Here is a 20,429-nt window from a genome sequence, read left to right on the forward strand (position 1 = left end):
GTAGGGCTTATAACAATGCAGATTATTGGGTTCCCCTTAGACCCTCCAAATCAGAATCTCAGGGCTTGGGTCCCAGCAGTTAGCATTTCATACAAGCTCATCAGGTGATTCTCATGAACAAAAACGTTTGAGGACAACTGGGTTAAGGCATGGGCTTTAGAGAGGTCCAATCCGGCCTCTACTACTTACCAACTGTGTGATCTTGGGCAACCTATTTAACCTCTCAGAGCCTTAGTTTCTTGCATATAGAAGGAATAATAGTACCTTCCTCATAGTGCTGGTGGGAGGCTTAAATGAGATAATATGTACCTAATTAAAAATGGTAGTATTCAACTTCTTTCCCCACCACCACCATGCTTTTTTTTTCCTGCTTTCCCTTTTCAGTGGGAGATGCAAACTCATATTTCTCCATTTGATGCGTCCCTCTTTCCTCTCACCACCAGGTATTTGGTGCCTCTAAGCACTTGTTAAAAACAGGGTTAAAAGCTTAGGCAAAGACTTCCGGATGGGACGAAAGTGAGGCGGCCTGGCAGGGGCTGGTAGCTCTGGTGGCAGCCATGGCATATAAGGGCCTCACGGTGCCTGTCATCGTGATAAGCGTGTTCTGGGGCTTCGTCGGCTTCTGCGTGCCCTGGTTCATCCCTGAGGGTCCCAGCCGGGGAGTATCATCACCATACTGGTAATCTGTTCAGTTTGCTGCTATCTCTTTCGGCTGAATGCAATTCTGGCCCAACTCAACCTCTCTTTGGACCACAGTTGAAAAATGAAGCCATCTGGTACCTCAAGTATCACTGGCCTTAAGGAGGAGGACCTACTCTCCAGTGCTCCATCATTGAGGTCACAGAGAGAACTCCTCTAGCAGCAAAATCAACTCCAAACCCAGACCACCGTCTTTGACTCGCCTCTTTTGGCCATCAGCTGCCTTAAATATTCACACCATATTTGAATATCTTATTCTACAATGCGGTATTTTTTCCTGTCACCTTTTTTACATTGTGACGACTTATGTGCCTACTTAACCTAAACTGTGCAGACTCCGTAAAGGTTTTGTGCACTCTTCTGAGATAGAAGGTGCTATTCTTCTGAGAAATACATTGCTCTCTCCTTGGAACCTGTGAATTTAAAGATGACTCCTGCCTGGTCACAACATGGGAATCAGAAAAGTGTTTAAAAGCTGTCATAAAACAGTGAGAATCCAGTGGGGCAGTCAGTAAGAGAGCATGTTCAGAGGGAATATCTGTCCCAACAGAATTACACTGAAGTATACTTTCAGGATGACTTTCTTATTTCTGCCACCTACTGGAATAAATTATTTTTCTGCTTTCTGTGGGGGGGAAAAAAAAAGCTTAGGCAAAGCAGAGGCTCTCTATAGTGGCTCCAGATGCTTACCACATGGCATGCCTCTCTGAGAGGTGCCTATCCGGGCAGTGCCCCCTTTCAGATTGCCTTCTCTCCCCTCCCTTCCCCCTAAATTAAGACTTATGCATCCAGTATTCCGTCTCTGTATGGCCCTCCTCTCTGTCAGGGCTATGGCACCGTGAATTAGTCGTGTAGCTGCATAATAATGCAGCCTGCGTTATCAGTCTATTGTGAGTTTGGTGAATGGGAGTTAATCCCTCATGAAGATCCCCCCTGAATGGGCTGACAAAATAGTTTGTTAATCTCTAAAACTGAAAGTTGGCTTGTGGATCCTAGTTGATTCCACGGAGGCACAGGTGCACATGGAGGTATGGCCTGTCTTACCTCTTAACCATAGCATACTCACTGATGCCCCACAACTCTGCCTTCACCATACTCCACTGACTGCACATTTTGGGTTTTTCCCTTTGGTGATCATTTGAACCTCATCTCATCCAGATTCTTTATTTAATGAATACTTATTGGTTTTCTCTGCAGAGGGGTTGTCCCTGTTATTCATAAGATAGTAAGGGCTATTTGACTTTTTGAACCAGGAGTTAATGCTGGCTGCATATTAGGATCACCTGCTTAGCTTTAAAAAAAAAAGATTCTTGGGTCCTACTCCCAGAGATTCAGATTTAATGGAAATCAGTAGGTTTTAAAAGCCCCCTACTCAAGTGATTCCAAATGTACAGCAAGGGCTGGGAACCACTGCTTGAAACTATGTGCATTTACTCATTCCACAAATATTGAGTGTTTATCACATGCCAGGCACTATTATAGGCCCTGGGAACACAGCCATGAATATAGCCAAGAGACGACATGAAACTGGGGCGCCTGGGTGGCTCAGTCGGTTGGGTGTCTGACTTTGGCTCAGGTTGTGATCTCGGGGTCCTGGGATCAAGCCGCCCTCCCACTGCCAGGCCCTGCATAGAGCTCTGCACTTAGTGGGGAGTCTGCTTGTCCTCTGCCCCTCCCCCCACTCATGCTCTGTCTCAAATTAAAAAATAAAATCTTAAAGAAAAAGACAACATGAAACTAATCTAACACTGTATATTAATTTAAAAAAACAGAGGGGTGCCTACCTGGCTCAGTCAGTAGAGCATGCGACTCTTGATCTCAAGGTCATGAGTCTGAGCCCCACGTTGGTTGTAGAGTTTATTTTAAAAAATAATAATACTGAAAAAAAAAACCAAAAAAAAGATAGCCAAGAGGTGAAAATCCCTGCCATCATGGGGTTTGTTTTTTTATTGGGAAAATTAGACAATAAATAAGATAATTAAATATTATTATTTTGATATGATGATGATAAATACAGTAGAAAAAATTAAGTAAGGAAGAGGGGATAGGGGATGGCAGGGGTGGTGTATTATGCAGTTTGAATTGGGGTGGTTGTCTTAGTCCCTTCATGCTGCTATAAAAAATACCATGGGGCGCCTGGGTGGCACAGCGGTTAAGCGCCTGCCTTCGGCTCAGGGCGTGATCCCGGCGTTCTGGGATCGAGCCCCACATCAGGCTCCTCCGCTATGAGCCTGCTTCTTCCTCTCCCACTCCCCCTGCTTGTGTTCCCTCTCTCGCTGGCTGTCTCTATCTCTGTCGAATAAATAAATAAAATCTTAAAAAAATAAAAATGAATAAAAAAATAAAAAAATACCATAGACTGGGTGGCTTGAATAACAAACATTTATTTCTCAAAGTTCTGGAGGCTGGGAAGTCCAAGATCAAGCCACTGGTAGATTTGGTGTCTGGCGAGGACCCTCTTCTTGGTTCATAGACAGCTGTCTCCTGCTTTGTCCTCATGTGACAAAAGGGGTGAGGAAACTCTCTGGGGTCTCATTTATATGGGCACTAATCCCATTCACGAGGGCCCCACAGTCTTGACCTAACCACCCCCAAAGGCCCTGCCTAATAATACCATCGCATTAGGGTTAGGATTTCTACATATGCATTTTGGCCAGGGGACACAAACATTTAGTCCAAAAAAGGTCGAGGAAAACTTCACAGAGAAAGGGACAATTAACGAAGATCTGAAAGAGATTGCTGGGGTGAACCATGCAGATACATGGAAGAGTATTCTTGGCAGAAGGAATAGCCAATGCAGAGAGCTCAAGTTAGAAGTGTGCTTGGTGTTGTAGGTTAAACAAGGAGCCTAAGTGTGGCTGGAGGGAAGTGAAGGGGAAAGTGGTAGGGGGCGGGCAAGTTGCTTAGGGCCTTATAGGCCATTATAAGGACTAGGACTTTTTAAAAAAAAAATATTTTATTTATTTATTTGAGAGACAGAAAGAGAGAATGAGTGGTGTGAGGGGAGGAGGGAGAGGGAGAAGCAGACTCCCCACTGAGAAGGGAGCCCGAGGTGAAATGGGGCTCGATCCCGGGACCCTGGGATCATGACCTGAGCCAAAGGCAGACATTTCACCAACTGAGCCACCCAGGTGCCCCAGAACTAGGACTTGTACTTTGAGTGAAATGAAAGGACATCAGATGGTTTTGAGCAGACGAGGGGCATCTGCTGCTGCAGGGAAACAGACTAGATCAGGGGCCGTTATGTGGAGGATAGACTACAGTGGCAAGGATGGAAGGAGGGAGGCTATGTTGGGGGCTGGGGGAGTATTCAGATTGGCCTGTGCTTCTTGTCCGCTCTTATCCTCTCCCCTTGTGGGGTTAGGGGAGTGGGGAAATTCGTGACCCTGGACTTTGTGCCACAAGGATAAAGGGAGAAATAAATCAGATGTGAGAGTGTGCCTAACGTGTCCAGATGTGTTTTCTCTGGGTTAAGAGAGAAACAGACCATGGCAACGTGAATCTCTTCCTCTTTTGTCTCTTATTCTACCTCAGATGCCCTTCCCAGTCTATTTCTTGAAGCTTCTTAGGCACACCCCTCCCCCACACCCCAGTAGTGACCTAGGTCTTTTGTCCTGTTTTACCTCCTGCTTTTGACAGAGAAGGAGATAAAGACTTCTGCATTGATGTGAGTGGAGATCTTATTATAGCAGCCACCTGTGAAACAGCGGCGGGGGGTAGAGATGCTTAATGTGTAAAATGTTCGCTGTCCTGGAAAAAATCAATACCACAAATGTGGACTTAATGGGACCCCTTGGGGAATGGGAGTCTGGGCAATGTAACATTCTAGTTAATTGAAAGGTAACCCACTCCTCACCCCTGCTTTTTTCCCTCCTTTTCTTCGCATTAGCTCTTGTGTCTGAGTAGAAAAATAATGGTTTTTACTGTGCACTTATAACGTGCCGGGCATTGTGCTAGGTGTTTTACAGACATTGTCTTATGTAATTCCTGTAACAACTGATGATGTAGACTTATCGTTATCCCTGTTTTGAAGTTGAAGAAGGTGAGGCTCGGAGAAAGTAAATAACTTGCCCGAAGTGGCACAGCTAATAAATGGCCAAGCCAATGTGTCTGACGCTGAGGATCAGCTTCGGTGATCAGAGTTTGTCCGTCATAGACTCTGTTGTGACTATGTGACTATGTGACTATGTGGGGCTTTAGACAGGGCCTCAGACTTACACGTGGGCAGTCTGGGGAGAATGCTCAGGTCAGCAATGCAGGCCGAGGGGGAGGTCAGGAGCCTGGGCTGTGTGATGGAGACTTGGGGGATGAGGTGCGTTTATTATTATTATTTTTTTAAAGTGAGGGCCCCGGGGCCACTGGGTGGAGCAGTCGGTTAAGCATCTGACTCTTGACTTCTGCTCAGGTCGTGAGATAGAGCCCCGAGTCAGGTTCCCCACTCAGCACAGAGTCTGCTTGAGATTCTCTCTCCCTCTGCCTCTCCTGCTCATGCTCTCTCTCTCTCTCTCAAAATAAATAGATCTTAAAAAAAAATAAAACAAAAGCAAGGGCCCCAACATCAGCTCTTTTTCTTATTGTTATGCTTTTCCAGTGGACTACAGACAACCAATGTTTCATTCATTGATAACAACGTTAGGTTACTATAAGCATTAAACCTCCTTAATTTGGTATACCTAGTTTTTATTTGGGGGGTGGGAGGTGGCAAGGAAACCAACCTGAAATAGCTTTAAATTAAAAATCCAGGCTATTTTCAATCCATACAGTTCTATTCCTTTCAGTCACATTTACTAACATGAACTAATGCTAACAAAGTGTCAAAGTGAGACCTATTTTAATAAATAGATAAGAAAAATTTTATTCATTGTCCTAGGCAAATGGATTCTTACATAGTTTTAAAATGTCTGAAAATGTTTACTTTCTTCCAAAGGATTAAAAGCTCTTTTTGCCATTTAGTTTATCCTGCTCATTTGGTGAACAAAGCCAATTTTCACAGTCCAACGAACAAGACCTTGATCTCCGCTCCTCTGAATTATTGCAAAATCTGAATGAGAAATTCTGTGCTGGATAGCTTCCATCTGCCCTTCCTGATCTTCCCTCCATCACTCTCCATCCCACACTCTGCCTCTGGAGGCTGTCCTGTAGGAATGACATGAAAGGCCTCTTGCCTAGATGGGAAAGGTGTCCCTATCTCCTGTTGCTAGCCCTGGGCACCCTGTCTGCACCTTTATAAATAGTTAATTTACTAACCCTCTCTCTCCAAAATACTCATTTTGAGTATGCCATCTAATTCCTGATGGGACGCTGACTCATATAGGTTTTGAATGATGTCTCTATCTTTATTCCACCTACAGGTCTGAAACCAATTTCAGGGTGTTAACGACCATCTACTAATTTGAATGTACAAGGCTCCGTACAAATCCAGTGGTTGACTGGGTAGTGTTAGGGACACAGAGACAAAGGAAGAAGCACAGACCAGGCCATCAGATTCCTGTGACATGAGTTTCAGGAATCTGGATATAGATAGATCATGACTGGGAAAAAGAGAGGACCAGCTCAAGGGGTAATGGTAACCTGTCTGGCCTCTTTGTTTCTGGCCTATCAAGATCCTTCTGGCCAGGCTTTGGGTCTCAGGCCTGGGGTTAAGGCAGGAGACCCCTGTGGACTGGATTCAATGCCTACAATTGGTCTAAGGAATAGAGTAGAAACACCCGGGTTAAGGAAGGGACTTAGGAAAGGAGTCTGGTCCTAGAATCAAACAGACCGCAGACTCAGGGGAACACTGGATTGTAAACTGAGGGAAGACATTGTGACCGCCTTGCTCATTGCAATGTGATCACCTCTCTCATTAGCACCTAGCCAGTAGACTGGCATATAGCAGGCGTTCTATAAATATTTGAGTGAATGAATGAATCCTGGAAGATAAAAGAACATAATGACATAGCTAATACTGGAAGATAAAAAAACCTAATGCACAAAGAAGTTAGGGGGCTACCCTAGGGAGAATCCTAACCCAGGTATCAAGGTCAGTATTTGGGAATGAGTAGTAATTTGCCTTCCCTGGCTAGGAAAGCCCCAGCTGTGCACTGCCCATAACTATTTGGGCAAGTTGGACTACCAATCAGAACCCGTGTTTGGCCACTGCTAGTTTTAAATAGAGAAGAGTTTGAGCAAATGGGGATCTGATTTGATGAAGGTCTTCTTGGTGCTTAAGTAGCTATTTGAAAAAGTAGGGTTTTTTTTTTAACCTACTGAAAACAAAATGTACCCGTACGGTCTCTTTTACTAGAAACATGGAATGTGTCAATTTCAGGAATGCTGGTCTAAAAACACGAGATCACATAGAAGATCTAGTAGCAGATCTGTGCCTTTTAGTTCTTTTGACACTTGTATTGGCACAGCTCAGTGTTTTATTTAAGCATATAATATAGAAAAGAGAGAAAGAATATAATGTGCAAGTGAAATGTTTTGGGGTTTTAAAAGTGAGTGTGTATGTGATTAGAGGGTCTCTTTGCTTTATCATTTCTTCTTAGGCCTCTCGAAGACTTCTCCCTGGCAGTGATTGGTGGGGAGGGGGTCACTTAAAGTCACACTCTGTGCTTTACATTAAGAAGGCAAAGTATAGTACTGGAAGGCTGGATGTTTTGGATAGGTATATCAATTGATCAGAATCAGTTGGGAATCACCAACCAATTGAAACTGTGTATCAATTTGGACCAGCCTCCTTCCTTCCAAAGATCTGAAATGGAATGTTATCCAGAATTCCAAGAAGCATGAAAAATGGTTTGGGAGAGGTCAGGTCAGTGAGGTTTTAGGCTCAACCAACGGTAAAAGATCATGGTGATCCAAAGTGAATGATTCCTTTCCATGCAACCCCTGAGTTTTTAACATGTCAGGTTAGCCTTGGTAGCTAGAGCTGGTGGGAGAAAGCACCTTCAGAGCCCTGCTGAGCACCAGCCGACCAAAAAAAATGAGGTCATGTCTTTCTTTTACACAATTTTAATGTAATCCTCACTAGCATTAGTGAAAATTGCTTTTTGGTGGCTGGAGGGAAGCAAAGAGCACTTGACTGTCTTAACATCCTCGTCCCTGACAGCCTCTGTTAAAATGGAAAATTGTTGCGTCGGGAAGATCAGCTTCAAAGACTCTGACAGGGGGCAGCAGGTTCAAATCAACCTTGATTAATCCATCTTCTTTGAAAATTGGTTGTGTAAAATGGTCAAGGTCATAAGGAGACACTTCAGTCCCCAGATCCTGTTCGCAGAGTGATTGTTCCGTCTTGTTCATGTAGAACACTAAATGTGCCATAATTACGGTGGGCGGGGGGAAGGGAGTCAGAAAAGGAAAAGGAAGGGACAGGCGGGAGGGAGAAGAGTTTAGAGAGCAGGGATGAAAGGAAAAGAGAGAGGAGATGGAAAAAAAGGAAGGGGTGAGAAAAGAAATGAAAGGTGGGGAAAGGTGGTTATAATTCAGCCTCAGCAGGGTATTGATGGAGCCGCGAGGGCATGCTGGGAGCACGCACTAGGGAGCTGAGGAATACAACCTAGATTAGGAGGAAGGGGAAAAGGGTATAAAATCCAGCTTCCTAGGGTGGGAGGGCGCAGCTGACAGTCCAAATATCAAGTCCCAACAGGAAGGGGACAGGGTTACTCTCATGGAGGTTATATGGGGGCTCCGTACTTATGGAAAGCGTGACAGGAGTGCATTTTGGGGGATACAAGGCAAAGATGGTGACAGTGCCCATTTTTATACCTGTCTGCCTAGGAGTTTGGTAAGAACAGGGCCAGTCTAGCCCCAAGATTAACATCGTATGGGTTGGGGCTTAGGGGAGACAGAAGCTGTCAGCATACACGGGGCATAGGTAGACATGGAGAGGCCAGTGGCGCCGGCGTCTGTGCTCTTTAGGGGGACTTGTAGTCAAAGAGGGCTTCAGAGAGGCTGTGTTTGGCACTGGGCAAGCTGAGGGATTCCCAATCCCCTGGCAGCTGTGTGGGCCTAGTGCTTCCCCCTGGTCTGCCGCGGGACAGGTGCTGCTGGCAAACCCCACCCGAATTTCAGGCTGCTGGTCTGGGCCTAGGATAGGATAAGGGTTGTACTTGGAGGAGAGAGAGTCTAAGGGAACGAACAAGGCAGAGGAGAGGGGAGGCATGGAGAAGAAAGGCTGGAGGAAGGGGAAAAAAACGTGTAAAAGGAGGTTGTAGAATCATCGATTTAGGAAACTGAAGAGAAGGAAAGATCCTTATGGCAAGAGGAGGCACGAGCAAAGAGTCCCTCCTTCCCTACCTCCCCAACTTTGAATCTGTTACTGATGTCTTGTTCTCTATGGATGATTTATGGGCAGAACTATTTCATGTATTCTGTGCTAATTCGACCCTGAGTAATGTCTTGTGCCTCAATGGTGGCATACTGCATATTTTCTCTATTTCTTAATTTTTAAAAAAGATTTTATTTACATATTTACTTGAGAGAGAGAGAGAGGATCAGAGGGGGAGGGACAAGCAGACTCCATGCCCAGCACTGAGCCCAACTCGGGGCTCCATCTTACGACCCTGAGATCATGACCTGAGCTGAAGTCAAGAGTCGGACGCTCCACCGACTGAGCCCCCCAGGCACCCCAGCATGTTCTAGTTCTAACTATTCTAAAACTGTTGCTCAGATACCATCCCAGGCCCTGCCTCTCAGAGTTTTCTGGATCTTGCGGTAGTGCCGATGGTTCTAGAAGCGCTGATGACATCAGGTGAATGGTTTCCAGACCCTCTCCCTTTCACATGAATCAGTTTCCATATGATCAAAGGAAGTAGTCTGCCCAGCCAGCCTGGCCCTGCCTGGGTATATGGGTCTCTTACCGCTCCACTAATCAGGATCCTTTTAAAAGATTTGGCTACTCAGTTACCTATTCTCTAGGGTGGTAAGGTGTGGCTGGCCTGTCTTGCCAGCTGTGCTAGCTGCATCTTGCAGTGCCCCAGAGAGCCAGGTTTCAGGGGCCCTTTATTTGCTGTTTCTGAAAGGACGGGATATGTCTGTGTTCTGTGCTTTATGTGTTGCTTCTGGCTGCTTGCAGCAGGCTGAGAGAGCCAAGCACCTCAAATATTTGTTTAAGGTGGTTGTTATCCAGAATCTCTGATGTCAAGGGAAGCAAAATTAATGCTAAAAGCAGGAAGAGTCTCTCGTTGGCCTTTGGAATGCACGTGGCTGGACTTGATTCATTCCACATGTTTGGTAACCTTCCTGAGTTTACAGGAACACTTAATAACATTTTAAGCTCTTTCCTAAAGTAGAAGGAGGAGGTTACTCTCCTGTCCACTGGTAGTCAGCAAACATGTTTCTGGAACTCTGTGGCTTATTGGAAAGAGGACTGGGTTGAGGGTCAGTTCTATCAGATACCAACTTGGTGAACTTGGACACCTGGGTCTCGGTGTTCTCGTTTGTGAAATGGGATGTTGGACTAGTGTAAGTGATTCTCAAACTTCCACGTGCGTTGGAATTGCCTGGAGGGCTCGTTAAATCACAGATTGTTGGGTCTATCCCTCAGAGTTTCTGATTCAGGTGGAGCCTGAGAATTTGCATTTCCACAAATTCCCGGGTAATGCTAGGTGGCTGCTCTGGGGACCACACTTTGGGAACCATTGTATCAGATGATCTCACCGAGACTATCTCTGAAATGTTGTGGTTGTGTGACCCTGTAGAGCATGGAGCATGGTGGGGCGTAGCCAGAGGACATGGAAGGCCGGCTCTGAGCCTGTCTTAGCCAGAGTAAGAGGTAGCATCCAGCGTGTGACCCAAGGGGCACCGAAAATTAGTTCTTTTCCCAGCCTGCCATGAGCCTGGAACCTGTACCCCAAGTCTCTTGGGTGGCTTCTAGTCCCTGTTAGAACCTATGGGTTGAATGGTGATAAAAACCAACCAGGTCATCTTTGAAGCAGGGTATATTGCAAGCATATAAATGCTGACAATTATTGGCAAAGTAAACTGACACTTACGGTTCCATAAAGTCTGGCATCAGTGCTTTCTAATTTACCCACTTTTATTTGTGAAAAACTCACCGTGTGCTGGATACTACACTAGATGCCTCATATGAGCCATTCTATGTAATATTCACAAAAATTATACAAAATAGTACTGACTTATGAGGAAACAGATTCAGAGAGGTCAAGTGGCCAGCTCACGGTCACACAGCTGGTAAGTAGCAGAGAGCAGAGTTAGGATGAAAACCTCTATTACCAAAGGTAGAAACTTTAAAAATCGACTTTATCGAGTCATCATTTCCATACAAGAAACTGTACTCATTGAAAGTATACAACTGAACGAGTTTTGACACATGAATATACTTGTGAAACCACCACCAACGATCATAATATAGAACACATGCAAAGGTTTCCTCCTTCTGTGTTGCAGTCCATCCTTGCCCCCTGCCCAGCCTCAGGCAACTACTGGTCTCCTTGTTGGTGCTCCAGATTCGAGTCCATTCCCTAGAATTTTACATAAACGGAGTCGTACATTATGTAGTAGTTCTTTGGTCTGTCTTCCTTCACGCAGAGCACGTTGAGATTCATCCGTATTGTTGCATCTATTACTAGTTCATTCCTTTTTATTGCTGAGTATATTTCATTGTAGGGTTACATCACAGTTTTCATTCATTCACTTGTTGATGGAGATTTTTTTCCCCCCAGTTTTTGGTTGTCATGAATAAAGCTTTGTGAATATTTGTGTACAGGTCTTTGTGGGGACATATATTTTCATTCTCTTAGGGAAGTGACTTTCGGTTTCAGCTCTGATCTGTAAAGAGTTTGGAAGTCATTGCTCCCATCCTTACAGGAAAAACTGGGCAAGCTGAAAATCAATGACTTTTTTGGGACCCATCAGAGAACTAAGGTCAGAGGGCAAACAGCCACCCCTAAATCTGTAGAGACAGGTACAGAGATATATATAGAGAGAGATAGCACTTGCAATTTGCTTACATGGAGCAGAAGTCACTGGATTCTATAAATAGTAGGACCACTTACTTAACTAGTAATTTTGACAAATTGCCGGAATCTATATGTGGGTCAGCATGAGAGTGAGAAAACTCCTGGGGGCCACAGTCAAAGGCAGATCCCCACACTAGTATGAGTTTTCCTTCCAGGAACTCCACCAGGCTCTCAAAGTGAGTGCCTTGGGCCCTGGCTGGGGAAGAAGAGGAGCCATTGCCACACACACTGGAATCCTGCTCCATGACAAATTCCTCCTTTCCAGGGAAAAACCTTTACTACTGGGTGATACTGAAACTGTACCCCACCTGGGAGAAGAGCATTGCTCCCTACCCCCATTCCAGCTGGCTTCAGAATTCCTATCGCACTTAAGAAGCAAGACAAACAAAAACAATAAGACAGTCACAAGGGGACAGGGTTTCAAGGAAATAGACTGGGAATGCTGCAGCTAGGGTGGGGGCTGGGGGGCACGGTGGGGGGAAAAAGCTGTGGCCCCGAGGAGGGACAGAAATTCTTGTGGAGGCCACATCCCAGAGATGCTGGACCACTCAAGGACTGAGACTTAACCAGAGGAGTATAGAATGCCCGCCACAACTCCTGCCACACCAGCCAGCCTCTAGCATACTAACAGTGGGTTACAGCTGAAGGAGCGGCAGGACACAGATGCTCTCTAAGGAGGAATACTTGGGGAAGATCAAAGTTAAGATGAGACAAAAACAAGGACACTAGAGCAATTTGAGGCCTTTAGTACCTATAGTGACAACACACCTTAAACACAGTCTGGTTTCTAGCCATATGAACCTACACTAAATCGATTTGCTTTATTTCCTATTGACATAACATGTCTGGGGTTCAGCCCAAAATTACGAGGTATGCCAAAAGGCAATCTAGAGTACTTTGAAGAGACCAAGTAATCTAAGCCAGACTCAGATATGACACAGGATTTAAAGTATTTAATTTTAAGTAACTGTGAGGATTTATGGGGCACCTGGGTGGCTCAGTCGGTTAAGTGTTCAACTTTTTTTTTTTAAGATTTTATTTATTTATTTGACAGAGAGAGACAGCGAGAGAGGGAACACAAGCAGGGGAAGTGGGAGAGGGAGAAGCAGGCTTCCCGCTGAGCAGGGAGCCAGACTTGGGGCCCAATCCCAGGACCCTAGGATCATGACCTGAGCCGAAGGCAGACACTTAACGACGGAGCCACCCAGGCGCCCCTAAGTGTCCAACTCTTGATTTTGGCTCAGGTCATGATCTCAGGGTCATGAATTCAAACTCCATGATGGGCTGTGTGCTGGGTGTGGAGTCGGCTTAAGGTTCTCTCTCTTCCTCTCCCTCTGCCCCTCTCCCTTCAGCTCATGTTCTTGCTCTCTCAAAATAAATAAATAAATAAAATAAAAAATTAAAAAAAAATAAAGTAACTATGAGAATTTAAAGTAACTGTGATATGTTAAGGACTCTAATGGAAAAAGTAGACAACATGCAGGAACAGATGGGTAATGTAATCACAGAGAGGAAGATTATAAGAATGAGTCAAAAGGAGGGATGCCTGGGTGGCTCATTTGGTTAAGCATCTGCCTTTGGCTCAGGTCATGATCCTGGGGTCCTGGGGTCCTGGGATCAAGTCCCGTGTCACGCTCCTTGCTCAGCAGGGAGCCTGCTTCTCCCTCTGCTACTCTCCCTGCTTGTGCTCTCTCTCTCTCTCTCGCAAATAAAAAAAACAAAATATTTTTAAAAAGTCAAAAGGAAATACTAGAAATAACACAAAAGCATATGAAGAATGCTTTCTTTTCTTTTATTTCCTTTTTTTTTTTTTTGAGAGGGAGAGAGAGAGGTGGGGAAGGGGCAGAGGGAGAGGGAGAGAGAGAATCTTAAGTACACCCCACACCCAGCATAGAGCCCCACACGGGGCTTGATCCCATGACTGTGAGATCATGACCCAAGCCGAAACCAAGAGTCAGAGGCTTAACCAACTGAACCACCCAGGCTCCCCCCTCCAATTTTTTTGGGAATGCTTTTGAGGGCCTCAGTGACAAACCTGACACAGCTGAGGAAAGAATCAATGAATGTGAAAATAGAGCAATGGAAACTTATCAAACTGAAATGCAAAGAGAAAATAAGTAATAATAATAATAATAACAGAACAACAAATTTAAGAAATGTGGTATAATTTAATTGAAAGGTATGACATTTCTCTTAGGTAAATATCTATGGTAGACATAATTCTAAGATGGCCCCTAAGATTCCTGCTCCCTGGTCTATGTATCCTGTGTAATTCCCTCCACTGAATGTGGGTGGGCCCTGTGAATATGACTGGAGATCACTCCTATGCTTAGGTCACATTATATGGCAAAGGTGAAAGGATTTTGCAGGTGTAGTTAAAGTCCCTAATTGGGTTAAGTTAAATGGATATTTTTCTGGGTGGGCCTGACCTAATCAGGTGAGCACTCTTAAAAGAGTGTCTAATAGTCCGAGAGACCATCTTCTGGCTTGCAAGAAGCAAACTGCTGTGAATTATGCAACTGCAAAGATATGAATTCTGTGGACAACCACATAATCTTGGAAGAGGACCCCAAACCTCAGACGAAATTGCAACTATGGTTGACACCTTGATTGCAGCCCTGTGAGACCCTGAATGGAGGACCCAGTTAAGCCACACCCAGACTCCTGAACCATAAGAACTGTGAGATTATAAATTTGGGTTGTTTTAAGCCACTAAATTTGTAGTAATTTATTATGCAGTGTAGAAAAATTAATGCAGTACCTATGGATTAAATTCTGGGATCAAGGATAATTGTATATTTGACTTTGTAAGAAACTGCCAAACAGTTTTTCAAAGACGTTGTATCTTTTTACATTCCCAACAGCAATGTATGAGAGTTTCATTTACTAGCATTTGTCTGTCTTCTTAACTGTAGCCATTCTAGTGGGTACCGAGTGATAGCTCATTATGGTTTCAATCTGCCTTTCTTGGTTGACAATTTTTTCATGTGCTTATTGGCCATTCAGGTATCTTCTTTTGGGAAGTGTCTGTTCAAATATTTTGCCCATGTCTTAATTTAATTATTTATTTTTCTTATTCTTTATGTAGTTTGGATAAACATCCTTTGTCAGGTTTAGCTATTGCGAATATTTTCTCTCATTCTGTGGTTTGAGTTTTCATTTTCTTCATGGGGTCCTGAACCATGTGAGAGTAAGTTATTATATATCATCATGATCATAGCTTTTTAATATTTCAGCAGATATTTCCTAAGAATAAGGATATTCTCTTACATAACCACAATGTAATTATCAACTTCAGCAAATTGAACACAGAGACAGTATTTTATCTAATCTGCTGACTCTGCCAATTTTTGCAGTTGCTTCAGTAGTGTTCTTCATCGCATTATTTGCCCCTCCAGTACAGGATCCCATCTAAAGTCAGGGTGCTTTTAGTTGTCATGTCTCTTTTGTCTCTTTTAATCTGGAATATTTCCACAGCCTTTGGGTTTTTTTTTTTTTAATGGCATTGGCATTTTTGAAGAATAAGGTCCTTTTAAAAAATAGAACATTCCTCATTTTGGGTTTGTCTGTTGTTTCCTTATGGTTAGATTCAGGTTCCACATCCCTAGCTGGAAAGCTACCTAACTGGTGCTAGGTCCTTCTCAGGGCATCCCAGAGGCATGTGATATCCATCTCCCCCTTGTTGGTAATGCTAATTTTGATCACCTTGTCAAAGTGTTATCCAGTTTCTCTATTGTATGCTTACAGTTTTTTCCCTTGCAAATAATAAGCAATCCGTGGAAATAGTGTTCCAGGCAAAGGGTATAGCAAATATAAAGGCCCTGAATCAGGAATATGCCTGTAGTGTTGGAAAAACAGCATGGAAGCAACATGGCCGAAGCAGAGTGAGTGAGTGTGGAGACAGTCTAAGGCCAGAGAGGTAGGAGGTGACGGGCCATTGTAAAGAATTTGGTTTCATACTGACCAAATGAGGGAGCTACTGAAGGTTGAGAAGGACTGGTCTGTCATTTTTTGTTTGGTTACTGCTGTTAATTATTTAAGGGCCCCACGTTTGGAGGGCCTAGGTTTCAGTGAAGCAATCCAGTTCCAGAACTGGGCAGCAAGTGGAGACTTGAATTAAGGGACAAGACAGAAGCCTAATGAAGTGCTGGGGCCCCAGGTCTTAGGTGGCCCAACAGGATGTGCTGGTGAACTCCTGAGCACTGTTAGAGGGCCCCTTTGGACTTCTGCCACTGGTCTGCAGAAGAGTTAGAATCTAAGTGGGGCTCAGCCTGTGGATGGGAGCAATGATCCCTTTGGGACGAGATGGGGGCCACAGGGATCCAGAACCAGGCTGGTCCCAATCCCTAGCAGCCAACTCTGTTTTCTAAGGTGAGAACTTGACAAATTGGGTTTGTTTATCCATCCCCATGGTAGAAGTCCAGTGGCCTCCTCTCTCGTGCCAAGTATTCATTCCCACTTTCCACTCCCTCCCTCAATTGCCAAGTACCAGTTATGTACCAGATGACACCTGTCTGTGGAGACAGGTCCTTGGGGGTAATGCCTTGCTGTTGTTAGCCAAATTGAAGAAGTGATTCAATGATACTAATTCCAGGGTCAACTAATAACTAATGAGAACATATATTTTAGGTGGGGTAGAGGGTGAGAAGGTGTGGGGGATGAGGGGTTTTCAGTAGATATAGTATAGGGTGGAGATTAAGAGTGTAGGCTCTGGAGTTAGACTGTCTTCGAATCCCAGCTCTGCCGCCTACTTACTAGCTGTGTGATCGTGGGAAAGTCCCTTAACCATTTTGTTCCTGCGTTTCCTCATCTGTAAAATGTAGCTAATGAGAATACCTATCTTATAAGGTTTTTGTGAGAGTTAAATGCATTACTATATGTAAAGTCCATAGAACAGAGCCTGACATAGTTATCGTAAGTATTAGCTATTAGCATTATCAGTATTAGTGCCCATCTTTGATGGAATGGTTCAGATGAAAGGGGTCCACCGTTATTCCTTGTTCCTCCTTTTTTTCCATCCTTAGGAAGAGTCCTGCAGCCTAAGAGCCGGTGGACTAGACTGGCAGGTTCCTCAGTTCCAAGCTGTGCAGAACAGCTGGGGACATTAAGGGTGTGCAAGACTCAGGAAGCCTTGCCAAGGATGCAGACAAAAGATATGTCAGTGAAAGCATCCTTTGTAAATTACATCAGCTACAGCTCCCTGGGTGAGTTCAAAGGGGGAAAAAAAGACTCCATCCATCCAACTGCTTTCTCAGCCTCCTCAAATGTAGTCATCTCACTTCTCAGAACAATCACAATGCATTTGTATCTCTTTATATCTCAGTCCTGATGAACTGGACTTGGCATCCCCAAAGTCCCAAAGACCTTCACAGTCTCATAGTTAGGCCCAAGGCCTTCTTCCCCCTGGCTACCCTTCCTGGGCGGAATAAAGATGGAAGAAGATACACTTTATTTTTTGTTTAACTTGTTATTGTGGGAAATTGCAAACATATACTGCAGCAGATGGAGCTCCCATAGCACCCCCGCCCCTGCTATCCATCTCTGATTTTAGCCACAGCTCGAATGGACAGTTCCATGCAAGCTTAGACCCAGATCGCAGGGACAGTATCCTACCTTTAGTATGTTGCTCTTTTCTTTCTACTTTCTGCCCCAGGCCCTTTTCCTATACTCTGGGTAACCCCCAACCAGTGGGGATGAGTGAATGTGTTTTTCTCCCATACTTTAGGTAGTCAATTTTAGGAGGCATTCTGTATGCCTCTGAGGTCGTCCTAGCATATGTGAGTCCCCACTGCCCACAGTGATGACCTCAATAACATTCTTATATTTTCCACCTTCTCTGTTGCACTCTTCCAACTCCCTTAATCCTGCTCCCTGGAATTGAATCCCAAATAACCTACCAGCACCCACGTCTTTGTCTTAGGCTCTGCTTTTAGGGAATCTAAACTAAGAAATATGTAAAAGTAGATAGAACTGTATAATGAATTTCTTGTACTCATCACCCATCTCGACAATGATCAACTCATGGCTAGTCTTATTTTATCTATACCTCACTCTTAGCCCCCAGCCCCAGATTATTTTGAAGCAGATCCAAGACACCATATAAAGATGCACTTTAAGCTTCCTTGAAGTCCCTTTCCACTTCAGAGAGTGACTTTTGGGGGGTAAGATGATCAGATTAAGTCACAGTCTTGCATTTGTTACTTAGTTTGCAGGGATTGTATACCCAGATTTTATTCTTAGTATACAGTAATGATACCTGTCTCCTAGCTAAAAATTCTGACATTAACTTTTTCTAGTTGCTCCCCAACACAATGATTCCTGTGGTTCTCCCACTGCCCAAAGGTTAAAGCCCAAGTGCCTCGGCCCAAAGATACTCTGGTGTCATAGAGCAGTGAAATAGGAGCCAGAATATCTCCGTTTCTAATTGGTAGCGTGTCTTTAAGCTAGTTACTTGATGGGTCAGAGAATCCACTTCTTCATCCGTCTGCCCTGCCAACTTTATAGGGTGGCTGGAAGATTACATGAGATCAGTATTTGAAAGCCTATTAAACTGTAGGACACTCTAATAAATGTAAAGATCCTTATTCAAAGCCCTTCATAGTTTGGCCCTACCCTCCCTTTCGATTCTTATTTTCCAGTGTACTCCAGTAGACACTTTCTGTTCCATACCTGCTGGTGCATTCCTTCGTTCGTTCGTTCATTCATTCATTCATTCATTCATACAAACAACAAATGCTGAGTGCCCAGGCACTGAGGTTATGGGCATGAATTAGAAACAGTTCCTGACTTAAAGGAGTATACTGGCTGGTAAGGGAGACAGACAGTGGCAATATAGCATTGTTAGTACACAGTGAGAAGAGTAAGCTGAAGAGGCTGCAGAGTACTGCTAACTCAGGGAAGCTTAGCTGGGAAACGGATCTAGGAAGGCTGCTTGGTGAAGGAGCTAGGTGAGCTAAGAATGAAAGAAAAGGAGGAGTTCACCAAGCAGATTGGGGAGGGAAGGCATTACAGGCAGAGGAAACAGTAGGAGCAGAGGCCCAGAAGTGTGAAACAGCTTGATGTATTCAGGGGAACTACAGCTGGTTTGACAGAACTGAAGCGTGGAGTGCTTGGGAGTTGGAGTGGATGTCCAGTGATGTAGCTAGAAGGGAGGGCAAGGATCAGATTAGGGAGGTCCTTCTTGTCAAGGAATTTACCCTGAAAGTGACTGGGAACCTTTGGAAGGCTTAACCCTCAGGATATTAGCAGGGCCTATTGGACCCAATTTTATTTGTTTAAGTGTCTATTTTCAATCGTTCTAATTAATGGTGAGGATTGGTATTTCATGACCCTTCTTTTTTCTTAGAGGTTTCCAATAGAACAAAGAGAAACTTAGTTTTCTAAAGAACAGAATACAACTCATTCTGTCTTGCAATTACCATGTGAGCTCACTGAACCCTTTTATAGATTTAAGACGCATTATGGTATCTTACTGATCTTATTTTTTTATATCTTGAAATGCTTTGCTATTTCAACATCTCAGGAATTATTTCATCATTACTCATGAATTACTCTCAACTATGGTGAAAAGACTAAAAATCATAAGAAAATAGAAGAATCATGGAATAGTCTGGAAGGATAATGCAGTTCTGGAATAAATCACGACTATTACACCACCTTCCAGCTTTTTTTAAATTGTGTTGTCCAAAGTCATTCATTGCCCTTCAAAAATGGATAAAGAAGTTTGAAAACACATCTTTTTAGTTTTTTTAAGACTTTTATAAACACAGTTGAAAAGTCAGAAATTTTAATCTTATACCAAGAGAAGAAAATTGAGAGGATGATGCTTCTCAATTATTAGATAAATCAGAAGATGAATCCAAAGAGACAGCAGCACTCTAGACTAATGGGGATGGTGAAATTGATCATGTAAATGAAATCTCAGGCTGTGGGTCTAGAGATGTCGATATCCTAGATAGAATTTTCAAGGTCAGGAATCTATGAGGGAACAGTATATTTCCAAGGGTGAAAAGGAAATACAGTATTCTTATCCAGCTAGTCATTCAGTAGGAAGGACTTTATCAGGCTATATTTTGCGACAGGAACCTGGACTGTCCTGTTTTGCTAAAAGGTCATGTGCCATTATTCTTTCCTCTTTCATAATGTTTCTGCACAAAAATTTACTTGAAATAGTTCATAAGCGGATACATGCTGAAAGCAGATGTACATCCAGAGGTGAATGGATGGAAAAAGATGATGCAGAAATGAAAAAGAATAACATCATTGAGGGGCGCCTGGGTGGCTCAGTCGGTTTAGCGTCTGACTCTTGGTCTTGGCTCAGGTCATGATCTCAGGGTCGTGAGACCGAGCCCCATGTTGGGCTTTGCACTCAGCAGGGAGTTTGCTCGAGATTCTCTCCCTCTCCCTCTCTAAAAAAGAACCACATCATTGAATCGATCGTTCTAATCGGTATTTAGAATTCTAAAAATAAAAGTGGCTTGCAATTATGGAGTGAAGAAGATGGCTGTCCTTTCTTCAGCAAAATTATGAGCCATCAAGGTTTTCAAAAGTATTGCATTTTGACATTTTAAGTGTATGAATGAAAACCAAAAGCAATGATAAACTGGAACATGTTAGAGATGTGTTTGAAATCTGAAATCAGTATTTACAAGATGGATATGTTCCAGGTTTGTGCATGACAGTTAATGAGCAGTTACATTCAAAGGATGTTGCCCATTTGGGGTAGATAGAAACCAGGAAAACCTTCAAAACTGGGGAAATACAGAT

At 43.8% G+C, this 20,429-nt stretch overlaps 1 pseudogene; it reads left to right on the forward strand.

Annotated features, from left to right (window-relative positions):
- The first annotated feature begins 557 nt into the window (after positions 1 to 557).
- On the forward strand, positions 558 to 1,528 carry LOC113270916 (V-type proton ATPase subunit e 1-like; annotated as a pseudogene).
- The last annotated feature ends 18,901 nt before the right edge of the window (positions 1,529 to 20,429 follow it).

The sequence above is a fragment of the Ursus arctos genome, chromosome X (genome assembly GCF_023065955.2).
Source record: "Ursus arctos isolate Adak ecotype North America chromosome X, UrsArc2.0, whole genome shotgun sequence".
Lineage (NCBI taxonomy): Eukaryota > Metazoa > Chordata > Mammalia > Carnivora > Ursidae > Ursus > Ursus arctos.